The 14,060-nt window shown below is 38.1% G+C and overlaps 1 long non-coding RNA gene across 2 annotated transcripts in view; it reads left to right on the top strand.

Annotated features, from left to right (window-relative positions):
- The window catches only part of LOC140513370 (uncharacterized), a 51,949-nt gene that overhangs the window by 14,058 nt on the left and 23,831 nt on the right, over window positions 1-14,060 (top strand). For both annotated transcript variants that reach the window (XR_011970149.1, XR_011970150.1), the window contains exon 3: window positions 9,748-9,866. This is a non-coding gene — a long non-coding RNA (uncharacterized lncRNA). The remainder of the gene's footprint in view (window positions 1-9,747; window positions 9,867-14,060) is intronic.

Below are 14,060 nucleotides of genomic sequence, written 5' to 3'. Positions count from 1 at the left end.
ATAAACAAACCAAGCAAAAATGCATAATACAAACATAAAATTACTTACAGTTTGCTAAAAGTAAGAAATTATTTATATACACTTTAACAGGATCATAGCATTTCTTTTACTTATGTGTTTCTTTTGATCGTTTTATATGTTCATAGTCAATATAAATGGCACTGATTTCTGGTTTCCCTCCTTTGTATCACAGCTTTCTATGTTTCTCTGCATTTTTCATATTTGTCGTTTTAATCGCATCATGATATTTTATTATATTGCCCTGCCACAATTGATGCAGCATTTCCCAATCACTTTACGTAGAAATTGTTTCTGATTTTTCATTATTAAAATAAAGTCGCTATCAGTTCAGTTTAATTTGATTCAATCCAACCAACATTTATTCAGTACTTACTATGTGCAAGACACTGTGTTAGTTGCTGGGGATATAAATACAAAATGAAATAGCGCCTATGAATATTTTTTGCTCCGTTTGCTCCCCCCCCCTTCAAACAACACCTTTAGAACGTAGTCTTGGTAATTGGCTTACAAGGCGTGAGAAGCTTCGAGCTCTTATTGTATACTGCCAGGTTGCTTTACAAAATGTTTGCACCAATTAACGACTCCATCAGCAGTGTAGCTTTTTTCACAATCACACCCAGCGCTAAATTTCACTGTTCCACGATCTTTGCCAATTTGCTTTGTGTAAGGTGAAACCTTAGAGTTGTTTTAGTTTGCATTTCTCTGAGTATTAATGAGTTAGAACAATTTTGGGGATGATTATTAAATTTTCCTTTGTTGCTTTCTTGTGTTTACATTCTCAGATCCTTTATCCAGCAAGGGATGATATTGAGTATTCACATGATTCTGTGATCTGATGGCCGGTGGCCATCCTACGTTTCCATTGACTTCACAAGGATATTTATTGATGAAGCAGATGGAGCCCAAGCATCCCTCACTCTCACCCATGACCAACACACTTTTTTGGGGATCATGCACTTTTTGGACGATGCCCTTCACTCCTGTTCTCCTTTGTTGTTCCATGTTACGTGTTATGGTAATCCCACACCTGTCACGTAGCTTTTCGTTGCCTTGTGACTGATGTTCATTTTCAGCTCTTTCAAAGACTGTTGTGTTGCATGACTCATAGCCATAGAATAACTCCTGCAGAATATGTGTTTTTCAAAAATGAGCCTTTATTTCAGGGAGAAGTTTGGCATCGTTAAAGGAATTTTTACCATTTTTCAAAGTCCATTCAACTTGTTTTTCTTCTGATGAATTCTAGGTTTAACTCATTGTCTATTTGTTATGCTTATGTATGTACATATGCATGTACATACACATTAAATAATTCTGATGAGGATAACATTGATATAGTACTTTGCAAATATTACCTCATTCAGCCTCACAACAGCCATAGGAGGTAGGTAATGTTATTATTCGCATTTTACAGATGAGGAAACTGAGGCAGAGAGCAGTTGAATGACTTGCCCAGGGTTGTAATAGTTAATAAGTGTTCCAGGTTGGATTTGAACTCAGGTCTTCCTGACTCCATGTCCAATAGGCTATCTGCTGAGTCACCTACATGGCTATAACATAATATATAATAGGAATATATTCTCACCATCACCCATTATTATGTTGCCTCTGTGATCCTGAACACTAACATTCCTCTCCATTATCATGATCTCCTACCTGTACATCATTTCCTTTGTCTCATTCTTCTTAAACCTATCCTTTGAAAAAAGTCTTTAAATTTTTTTCTTTTATTTTGTACTCTGCAAAATCTAAAAAAGAGCAGCTCCATATATAAAGTGAAATTTCTTCTGTTCTCTTCTGTTCATTTTCTTTTATATGCTCCAGTGATCCCTTTTCTTTTCTGGCAATATTATGTCTCCTCCAAATCTATCCCGCTTGAATTGAAAAAGGAAAAGAAAACTCTTGTGATGAATATGCGTGGTCAATCAAAAAAAATGAATGCTCACATGGCCCAGAATGCTCTGATCCTCTGGAGTTTGATTGGTAATTGCTTTAATTGGAGTTTTTAAGCCTTTCAAAATTGTTTTTCTTTACAATATTGTTATGGTAGAATTTTCCCCCTTTTCTGTTCACTTCACTCTGCATCATTTCATACACACTTTCTGAAATCCTCCCTTCCCACATTTCTTATGGCACATTAATATTCCATTTTATTTATCTGCCACAATTTGTTTAGTCATTCTTTAACTGATGCTACCCTTTGGTGACAGTTCGTTACTTTCTGTTTCTCTTGACTCCTGTGGAAGCATTTTTCTATTCAGCTCTGATATTTTCATCAGGAATACTTGGAAGTACTGTGTTTCATTAAGTTCCCATTACTCCCCTGCTGCCCCCCTCCTCCCCATCCCCGTTCTATTCAGCTTTGCTGGATAGCTTATGTTTGATTGTAAGGCTTTATCTTTTCTCTTTTGGAAGAATCCATATTCCAAGTCTTCCTCTCTTTTACATTTGAAGCTGCCCAGGCTTTTGTGATCCTGACTGGCTTCTTGGTACTTGAATTCTTTTGGTCTATTTTTGTTATTTTTTTTCTTTATTGGAAAACCCTAGATTTTAGCTATGACATTTCTGGAAGTTTCCCTTTTTGTGTTTCTTTCAGGAGATGACCAGTGAACTATTTCTATTTTCATTTTGGCCTCTGGTTCTAATGTATCTGGGAAGTTTTCATTTATAATTTTAAAAAATATGGTATCTAACACCTACGAATACTTTTAGAAATTGTGTCTGAAAACTTTGGTTGTAAATATTATGGGGTTATTTTCTTATTCTGGCTTTTGGTCTTGAGTGTTACTGAATCCATAACATTTCTTCATCATTAGTGTCTTTTTTTGTTTGCTATTTTCCCCAACTTTACTTCCCGAATTGTGAATTTGTGTTGGTGCTAGGTTCTATGCCCTTCCAGGAAGGAATGGTGGGTCCTTGTTTAGTCCTGACTTGGATTATCTGGGGTTGTTTCATTTCTACCTCCGGGCACTAAATACTGTGTTCTTCAAGGATCTCAGGAGTAACATAGTTCAGTGAGCTGCCTGGGCACTGTCCGATGAAGGGCACCCCCTGATCACTCCCCTGCTAGAGAGAGCTTTGATGTCTACTACCCATACTAGATGAGAATGACTCAGGTGCAAGCTTGACCTCTGATCCCAGGTCTAGTCTGCCTGCCCCGTGTACACAACTTTAAGCTCTAAATTTTCCTCCTCCTAAACCTATACTTCATTCTGTTTGCGAACTAGTGTCTCTCCTCTTTATCCTCATCCATCAGGAGTTATTGCCTCAACTTCCTTGCCTCCTACTCAGTTTTCATCACCTTTCAACCTGTCTTTAGCACTCTCCCCAACATCTCCCCTCCCCATCACTCTAAGGAAACAGCTCGCTCCAGTTATGATCTCTTATTGCCCCACCTTGCTTCTCACTCTACTTGGCCTCAACGTAGCTTTGATGTTACGACTCCTTCTCTGTGTCCTACCCACTTCCTGGATAATCTCTCTTCCCTTCATTTTCTTGACACTGCTCCCTTGGCTCTCCTATTTATCCCACTGATGTTTTCTGATTTTCTTTTCTGGATGATCAAGCATTTCCCTTTCACTAATTGTAGGTGTCCCCCAAGGCTTTCCCCTTGGTCTCTTCTCTTCTCTCTGTTTTTTTCTCAGGATCTCATCAGATGCCCTGGCTTTGACTGTCATTTCTCCACAGATGATTGATTACCAGATTTCTTTCATCTCTAATCCCAAATCCAGACTGAATCAGTCAAATCTCTCTTTTGAGCTACCATCGTGCCTAAGCAGCATCACATTGAACATCTCCATCTGGATATTTCACTGGCATCTCAAAGTCAGCATTCCCCAAGTGAAACTCATTATCTTCTCACCTCAACCAATCCTTTCTTCAAATTTCTCTATTTATGTTGAGGGTACGACCATCCCTCTAGTCATCCAGGTTTGTAACCTTAGGGTTATCCATAACATGCCCCCCTCCCTCACCTCTAATATCTAATCAGCTGCCTAGTCACTTTGAGTCTACTTCCAAAACAGCAAACTTCAGCTCTGACCTTATCCAAGTCATTTATCCTCTTCTGTAAAATGAGAGAATTGAACTAGATGGCTTCCAAGGTTTCTTCCAGCTTCAAATAGATAATTCTATGATCCTAGGTATCTGTCTTCATTTTTCTACTTCTTACTGAATAGCCAGTAGGAGGCATCACTTGAACTAAACCTTGAAGAGAGCTAAGGATTCTGAAAGGTGGAGGGAAGGGAAGGCAACTGGGTGACAGATGGAGTAGATAGGAAAGAAGCTGAAGGAAGAGATACCGATCAAGAACTATTACAATAGGCCAAGTGAAAGGGGAAAGGATAGAGGCTTGAATGTCCAGCTTCAGCCAGCTGCCAAATAAATATTCCAACGGTATTTATTAAACACTTCCTGTATGCCAGGCACTGAGATAAACTTTACAAATGTCTCATTTTATTATTCTGACTACCCTGGGAGGTAGAGGCTATTATTATTCCCATTTTACGGTTGAGGAGACTGACTAGACAAAAGCTAAGTAACTTAACCAAAGTCATCCAATAAGAAAGCATCTAAGGCCAAGCTTGAACTCATCTTCCAGTAGTCTATGCATGTGCCACCAGTGGCATCAAGAGCATATAGCATTCTTAGGAGAATATAAGTTCTTTGAAGGCAAGAACTTTCATTTTCATCTTTGTATCACCAGTCTAAAGCAATGTGTCTTAGTGAACAGAGTACTAGAAGACTTGGAGCCAGGAAGACATGGGTTTGAATCCTCCCTCTGACATTTCACTAACTTTGCGAAGCCTCAGGCAGCTCTCTGAGACTTCTCTACTAAACAAAAAAAACTTGGGCTAATTCATCTGTCTCCAGGACCTAACCCTGCTCCTGATCATAATGTACCTCAGTGAATGTTTATGGAATTAAATTAAAATCAGACTTGAAAGAAGTGTCTCTTAATTCTAGTATAATAAAAGCTGACATTTATAACCTAAAAGGTGCTTCAATACAACCCTGAGGTAGATCCTGCTGGCAGTATTATCTCCATTTTGTAGATGAGGGCATTGAAACTCAAAAAGATTAAGTGATTCCCACATGATAATGAGTATCAAAAGAAAAAATCGTAACTTTCGTCATGACTCCACATCTAATGGCACACATTATTCTCTTCCTCCCCCTCCCCCCAATTTATGAATATATTATAAATAGATATGGGTACTTCAGAGGTTATTTAGTCAGGTGCCCTCATTTTGGATGAGGAAACTGAGACCCCCACAGAAGTTGACACTTGCCCAGAGCTGGATGGTGGCAAAGCCAAAACTGGTCCACACTAGTCCATATCCTATTTGGGGGACAGTGTGGTACAGTGGAAAGAGCTCTTGAATCAGAGAACCAGCATTCAAATCCCACCCCTGATGCTAGCTACCTGTGTGACACCTTGGGCAAGTCATTTAACATCCTTGGATCTCACTTTCCTCATCTGTAAAATGGAAAGGCAGAATTAGTTGACCACCAAGTTCTTTTCCTACTCTTTATCTATGATCCTATTTATAAAGACTTGAATCACATACCTTCTGAGCAGACTAGAATCCTTAAAAAATAAGAAGGATATATTTGTCTCTTTGATCATTTTAGTTTAGGACCTCTTCTAGCCTCTCCATGCCATTCTTGAGCTACAAAGATCAGATCAGTATTCAGAATTCCAAGTGCAGATGTGCTGTGGTTTTGTACTTCTGTTTTGTTTCCAATTCAAATTGATTATTTTTTTTAGTTTTCACCCAGATGTTTGGCATCATATAAACACAGCTTGGAAATATTCCTGAGCTGCTTACAGATGGACAATCATGAATCTCTTACTAAATTATACATAATGATGCCATGTTCCTTTTTATATGTCTTAGGATCAGGCTGGAATTTTTGATACAGGACTTAATTGGATGAAAACTAGGGGAAAAAACCCACTCATTTGGATGCCAAACATCCAGATATTTGGAAACACTCAGAGGGTTGACTCAATTTTTCAGTTTTCTACTAGCAGGCTGGCATGAGAGAGAGAGAGAGAGAGAGAGAGAGAGAGAGAGAGAGAGAGAGAGAGAGAGAGAGAGAGAGAGAGAGTGAGAGTCTTGGAGTCAGAAAGATATCCATACAAGTCCTATCTCTGACACGTAACTGGTTTTGTGACCCTGGCAAATCATTCACTGTCCATGCTCTGGACACTGAATGAGAATACAAATGGAAAAGAAGGCCTTGGCTTTTATTGGCAGAGGTGATTTCTTCACCAGAGGTTCCCCACACCAATACAAGCACAGGTCCTTTTCTTATTCATAAAGATATTTGTCATCATGCAGATACACACATCACTGACTCATGTTTGGCTTGAGGTAACACTGGTTCCTAAGTCTCTTTATTACTTTCTTTAAAAAATTATTTATTGTTTTTACTTTTTACAAAGGTTTTTTTTTTAAATTAACATCTCTCTCCACTGAACAAATTTTAAAAAATCCAACAAGCAGTCAAAACCTTCCAGTCCTCTAGTATGTGTGTGTACACACACACACACATACGCGTGTGCACACACACACACACGCACATACTTTGACAAAGCAAATTTTTATATTAACCACATCCAAAAAATGTTCCTCATTCTACATTTTAGGTTTATCACCTCTGTCAGTAGGTGAGTGGTATGCTTCATCTTCATTCTTTTGAGTCATGGATTTATCATTGCCTTAATCAGAGTTCTAAATTGCCTTGTCTTTATAATGTTATCATCATATTAATTGTTCCTCTAGTCCTACTTGTTTTGTTCTGTACAAGTTTATGAATGCCTTCTCAGTTTCTCCTGAAGCTATTTCATCCTTCCTTATTGCATAATAATATGCCATTTTATCCATATGGCATAATTTGTTTAGCCATTCCCCAATAGGACACTCTCTTAGTTTGTAATTTTTTGACTTCCATGAAAAGAGATGCCATAAATATTTTTGTACATATGGATCTTTTTTTCTCTTTATTTGATTCCTTTGGGGACGTAACCCTAGTAGTGGTAAGGCTTCAACAAAGTGTGTGGAACAGTTTGATAACTTTCCAGGAATAGGTCCACATTGCTTTCTAGAATGGTTGAACTACTTCACAGAGTCACCAACATTAAGGTACTTATTTTCCTATAGTCCCTCCAATATTTGTCATTTTCTTTTTTTGGTCATCTTTGCCAGTTTGAAAGAAGTATAAGTGGAACCTCAAACTGGTTTTAATCGACATTTCTCTTATTGTTAGTGATTTAGAGCATTTTTGACATGATTATCGATAGGTGGGATTTCTTCCTGTGAAAATTGACTGCTCATCAAAAGCTTATGGAAGTGAATGTTGAAAACTAAAAATAAATTCATAATAAAAAAAGAAAATGGACTGTTCATGTCCTTTGACCATTTATCTACTGGATATTTAGTCTTATGAATTTGAATCGTTCTTTATATGCCTTGGATATGATACTTTCATCAGGGAAACACATTGCAGAGATTTTTATAACATTTACTAGTTTCCCTTCTAAATTTTGTTACATTGGATTTGCTTGTGAAAAAATTTTTAAGTTTTATATAATCAAAATCCATTTTATCTTGTGTGATCTTCTCTATCCTTATTCTCTAGTCATAGATCTCAAAGGTAATTTCTTCTTGCTCCTCTAATTTGTTTATGATATGACCTTTCGTATCTATGTCATGAATCCATTTGGAGTCTATCTTGGTATATGGTGTGAAGTGTTGGTCTAAACCTAATTTCTGCCAGTTTGCTCTCTAGTTCCTTCAGCTGTTTTTAATCAAATAGTGACTCATTTATTTTTCGTAAGGTTGGCATAGCCTTGAATAGATCAATTAATGTAGGTAGTTTTGGCATATTTATAGTATTGATTAGTTTTACCCATGGACAATTAATGTTTCTCCAGTTATTTAGGTCTGTCTTTATTTCTACAAAGAGTGACTTTTAGTTAGATTCATATAGTTTCTATGTGAATCTTGACAGATACAATGCTGAATATATTATAAAGCTTCAGTAGTTATTGTGAATGGAATTTATTTTTCTAGTTCTTCTTGCTAGGTTTTGTTATATATAGGAATGTTTATGATTTAGGTAACTTTACTCTGTATCTTGGACCTTTGCTATAGTTATTAATTATTTCAAAGACTTTTTTAGTTGAGGTTGCATTCTCTAAGTGTACCATCATACGTCCTGTAAAAGTGACAAGTGTTTTCTTTGCCTATGCTTTTTTCCTCAATTTCCTTTTCTTGTGTTATTGACAAAGCTAGCATTTCTAGGCCAATGTCAAATACTAGTGGTGATAATGAGAATCCTTGCTTCCTCCTGATATTAATCGATCAATAAACATTTATTGAGATCCTATAATGTGTTAGTCACCGTATTAAATACTGGAGAAGAGACAAAAGACAATCCCTGCCCTCAGGGAGCTTATACTCTAATGGGGGAGACGACATGCAAACAAATATATCAAAAACAAGCTATAGGCAAAATAAAGAGGAAATAATTAATGAGGGAAGGCACTAGAATTAGGAGGGATTGGGAAAGGCTTCCTACAAAGGATGTGATTTTTGTTGGGACTTAAAGATAGGAAAGTCAGTAAATGCTGCTGAGGAAGGAGATCATTACAGGCAATGCCTGGAACTGAGAGATGGTGTGTCTTGTCTGAGGATCAGCCAGGAGGCCAGTGTCACTAGATAGAAGAGTGTTTGTAGTGGAATAAGGTACAATAAGACTGGAAAGATAGGAGGGGAGTCTAGTTTGTGAAGGGCTTTGAATGCCAAACAGAGCTTTTTATGGTTTTCAGTTGTGTTCTACTCTTCATGATTCCTTTTGGAGTTTCCTTGGTGGAGATACTGGAGTGCTTTGCCATTTCCTCCTCCACCTTATTTTATAGATGAGGAAACTGAGGCAAACAGGGTTAAGTGACTTACCCAGAGTCATTATAACTAGTTAGATTCTGAGGCCAGATCTGAACTCAGGAAGAGGGGTCTTCCTGACCCTAGACCCAACACTCTATACACGGCACCTCCCAACTGCCCAATGCCAAATAGATCTCCAGGATCAAATGCCTCAGACTGGGGATGACATACATGGTTGTACTTTAGAAAAATCATTTTGGGAGCTGATGAAGGATGGATTGTAGTGGGAAATTTTATTGGAAAGGCCTCTAACTTTTCACTTCCCTATAATATTTGCTCGTGGATTTAGATCCTTTATTATCCTTAGAAAAGATCCATTTATTCTTATGATTTCTAGAATTTTTAATTGAAATGAGTTTTGGATTTTGCCAAAAACCCTTTTCAGCATCTATTGAAATAATCATGGAGTTTTTTACGTTATTTTTATTATTAACATAGTTTATTATATCTATTCTTCCTTACATTGAACCAACATTATTTTCCTGGTATAAACCCAACCTAGTCAGAGTGTACAAACTTCCTGTTATGTTGTTGTAGCCTACTTGCCAAAATCTAAGTGAAAATTTTTGCATCGATGTTCGTTAGGGTTCTTAGTCTGTTATTATTTTTCTCCTTTGTTATTTTTCTCCTTTGTCTCTCCCTGGTTTAAATATCAAAACCATATTTGTATCAGAGAAAGAGATTAGAAGGGTACTTTCTTTTCTTATTATAGAAAACAACTATTGGAATAAATTGTTTTTTGACTTTATATCTGTTTCTTATGTGTTTGTATCAGACCAGTTTTGCCTCCTCTTCTCTTTGGAATCATGAAGACCTCACCTAAAGCACTTTCTGGTGGAAATTCAAGCCCTGGCGGTGCCCACTACTGTACCGTAGCGTGCATTATAGCATCAGGTAAATGGCACCTTCATAGGCTGCAAAAATCAAAACCCTTTCTTTTTCACTCAGGTCAAATCCTTTTCAAATGAACTCTTGGGGAATTAAAGTGCTTTGTAGTAAGGAAATTTTGGTAAAAGAATCATTTGAGGAGGTAGCATTTGGTACACTATAATGAGACAGGAAGAGACAACAAGCTTCCACTCTTTATCTCCTCCCTGACACCGCCCCCCCCCCCAAATTGGTTCTAAAAGGAAAAAGGAATAATATCTAAAAATCAAGAAATTTCTTCTTATCCAATAGCTCTTCATTAATTTCCTGTATCTGGAATGCTCTGTCTCCTCACCTTCCCTTAAAGCTCATCTCAAGAGCCACTTATGGGAGGTCTTTTCTGATGCCCTAAGCTCTTGGGTAGTTCAACATATAGAGTACTGGACTCAGAGTCCGGAAGACCCGAGGTCATATTATACCTGAGAGATTTATTAACTGTTCAACCCTGGGCAAGCCACTTAACCTCTACGCCTCGATTTCCTCATCTGTAAAATAGAGATAATAGTAACTTTCCCTTCCAGGGGTTGTTGTGAGGATCCTACGAGATAACACAAGAGCATGCTGTAAACCTTTTAATGCTGTGAAAGTCTGGCTAGCATTATTTCCCCGGTGCTCCTACTCCAAGAATTACGTTCTATCTACTTTGCATATATTTCATATTCACTTAGAATACATGTTGCGTTCCCCCAGTAAAATACAAACTCCTTGAGGGCAGGGCACGGCCTCATTGTCTTTACTGTTTAATCCCCACTTTCTCTTGCAAGTAATAGATAGGAGAGGAGAAGAGATGGAGAGATGAGGTCTCTGTCACAACTTTCCAGAATGCTTAAATTCCTGCTGTTCTCGTGCTATGTCAGGCATTTAGTTTTTGACATTTCCCCCCATTCTAAAGACTATAATTTGAACAGACAGGAGAAAGTATTTTTTTCTGCTAAATGATTCCTTTTTGGAAATTTAGTCTTAACCAGATCAACAAAACATCATTATGAGGAGCTTTTGTCTGGGGCTTGGAAATTCTTCCATAAGACAGTAGTGAATTGTTCTCGCTAATGATAGCCTGCTCATTACAACCTATACCACAAAGTAAATTTAAGCACAGGGGAGAAGAAACCCCAATATGTGGGTAGTGATTCCATCCAAGGCTTAACCACAATCTGTCATGTTTCGTTGGGATGACAATGAAGCAGATTTAAATTCCTCCAACTAAGTTTGCATTTGTAACTTTGAGGAGGAATGAATTATGATTTATTAACATTGAGACATTGACTGAAGGGCCCAATGTTATTCAAGGGGAGATGGACATATGCTCATTCTCCCCTGACTGCCTACTGCAGGACCTGAAATTTCACCATTAGAGATTAATTCCATTGTGCCTAGAAAATTTTTCTGTCTTACATAGCCTATTAAAATGCAAATAACATTGGGGAGAGATAACACTGAATGGAGGAGAAAGAAGCTAAAGGAAAGCTTCACCTCCTTCATAATTTTGCTTAGTGTTGGTCCCATTTGACACCAGATTGGCTTGGGAAAACTTTGCTTGTAACAATGGTTTCACTGCAACATCATTTGTGAAAGGTAGATGTGAATTACATATGGAAACTGGGAAATGAAAAACCATTCTCAGACACATTCTCAAATCCCGGAAGTTGATCTATGGGGAACTTTAATTTTGTTTTCCTGAAAGAAAAGATCCTAAGACCACTAGTTCTTCCCTTTCTTCCTGCTTTTCCCTTCTTTATTCCACTTTACTGTTCCTCTTACAGTCGGGTCCTGCAAATATTTGAGAGCAAAATGGCACTGCTAGTCTGAGCCAGGGTGTCTTCTTGTTAGATGTATATTTATTTATGTTCTAGGAAGAAAAATAAAAGCACTCCATTGTCACAAGCTAAAGTCTCTCAAGATGTCTCTGTAATCAGCTAACCTTATAGAAGGCACAGGATGCTTCAATATTCTCTCAGCCAATCAGGACTCACATATTCCTCCATGTATGTAGCACTCAGCACAGGAATATTCTTCCCCCCACCTTGCGTGGATGAGAGTGGGTGTTACATATGATTAGAATTTTATATATGTGTGTGTACATACATATATACATACATACAAACATATATCCTGTCCTTAGAATCCCTAAATGTATAAATCTTACTTTTACTGGTTTTCTCCAGAACTTTGTAATCATCCAAAGGCAGGAAGATCGTTTGACCTCTTCATTTCTTCTAGAATTCAATTTGCTACAGAGAAAATCTGGGTTATGACTTTTTTTTGACTGGAGTCATGAATGAGTTCTCCTGCTAAGCACTCTTTTATAGTGTTGCCCTGGGTAAAACAAAGGCTATTTTAACAATGTGTGGCTGTAATGAGAAAAGATGGTACATGGAGGTGATAAAGATCTTTTCAATAATAATAACTACATGGTGCAAAATGACTTTTCGTAGAACGTGCTGGCTCAGTTTTCTATAAAAGGATTTGTTTTAAAAAAAATGTAAAGTCCTACCTAGCCTTGTCTAGACAACTTAATTTTCCAAGATGTTGGCAGGAGGGGGATGTCAAAGAGCTCCCGTGGATTGTCTCCATCTGTTCTCTATCTGGCTTCCAGATGTAAAATACATAGGGAAAGTGAACACCCCTTTTTTTCTGGGGTGATGGAAAAAGTAGAGAAGTTTCAAAATCAAAATTTCCAGAGCCATTTAAAAAAATTGTAAAGCTTTCAATTTGTTTTCTTCCACTACTGTCTTTGTTGTGTCTTCTTTATTTCCTCAGTGTCTCCTACTGCTGTGGGGTTGGTTTTGATCCTAAATGAAGGGTTGGGACCAACAAGTAACTTAATAGTCCTACACTGTAGGACTGCTGAGAAATTCATTGCCTCAAATACCACTGACAGGCTGGAGGCTTGCTTTCTTAGTGGGTAGAGCAGGAACTGGAGAGAATTTGGAAGTCACAGTTTTAAAAAATGAATGCTAAAATAAATCAAATATATACAAATATGTTCATGGACCCAGGTTAAGAAGCTCACAAAGTGTCCCCAGAGTGCTTGACCAAATATCTCTAGACATCCCAAACCAGCCAACCAGCACAATTTGTGAAGCATTTTTAGTTCTTATATTTGTATATTGAAGTGTCTAATATTCTGAAAATTCACATTTCAGATGAGCAAATCATACTATGAATTACTGAGTAAGGAAGAGCTGGCCAGCTGGCCAGTCACCTCATTTTACCCTTTGCTTAACTCTTCACTCCTCTTTGTTAGAGATAGATTGTCTCATCTCTCAAACTGCTTTGAAGGTTCCTTTAAGAACAAGCCAGGCTGCAAGAGATTAGCTGAGGCAGAGAATAGACGAACCCAGATAGGAAGGAGAACACCTGTAGTTTTCTTTCTTTCTAGAGAATCAAACTGGGAGGGGGAGATTTCTTTTTCGTGACCTGGGAAAACTGTTCCTGTTCAAGGATGCCTACTGAAGTACTTCGGTTTGAGAATCTTGTTTGTAGAATGGGAAGGACCTCTCAGATGGTGGTATGAATTTGGTGCCATCAAATTCTTCTGGATGCCTAGAGTGATGATTAAAGGTAGGGTAAATCCCACTCCCCATCACTCCTGGAAATAGAGGAAGACATTTCTACCTTTCCATCATGGTGGGATCACTGTCCTTCACCCATTCTCTGTATCAAATCACCCTTTCCCTAGCATTTTGTGAGGTTGAAAGAGTTGGAGTGATACTCCTTAAAATAGGCAAGACTAGAAAAATCTTGTCCCTGGACCTCACTAGTTGCAGCCATGGGGCAGAACTTTGTTGGTCAAGAAGAGTGGAACGTTGAGACAGTTATGGATGTGGTCCATGCTGACTGATAGAGTTAAATTCCTCAGTTTTCTATTATTGTCTAAGACTTTTGGGGAGCCCCTTTCCTGGCTACAGGTATTTAAAGTAGCCTGACAGAAGCAGGGGTTTAGATAGCTCTTTCATTAATGTGGTGTGTTGAGCAAATTGATGTGTCCTTTCTAATTATCTCAATGAAAGGGCTCTTGAGCTGTGGCTTTAGGGATGCTAGCTCCTGCTTACAATGTGCCTTGAACCAGAGGCAGCATTCAGGGATCTCATGTGGGAGGGGTCCACATGTGCTACTCTCGGAAATTCTCCTTGGAGGCAGAGAGGGCTCAAAAGGATC

This window comes from Notamacropus eugenii, chromosome 7 (genome assembly GCF_028372415.1).
Source record: "Notamacropus eugenii isolate mMacEug1 chromosome 7, mMacEug1.pri_v2, whole genome shotgun sequence".
Taxonomy (NCBI): Eukaryota; Metazoa; Chordata; class Mammalia; order Diprotodontia; family Macropodidae; genus Notamacropus; species Notamacropus eugenii.
Note: the sequence above shows the minus strand (reverse complement) of the source record. Positions and strands in the feature narration are given on the sequence as shown.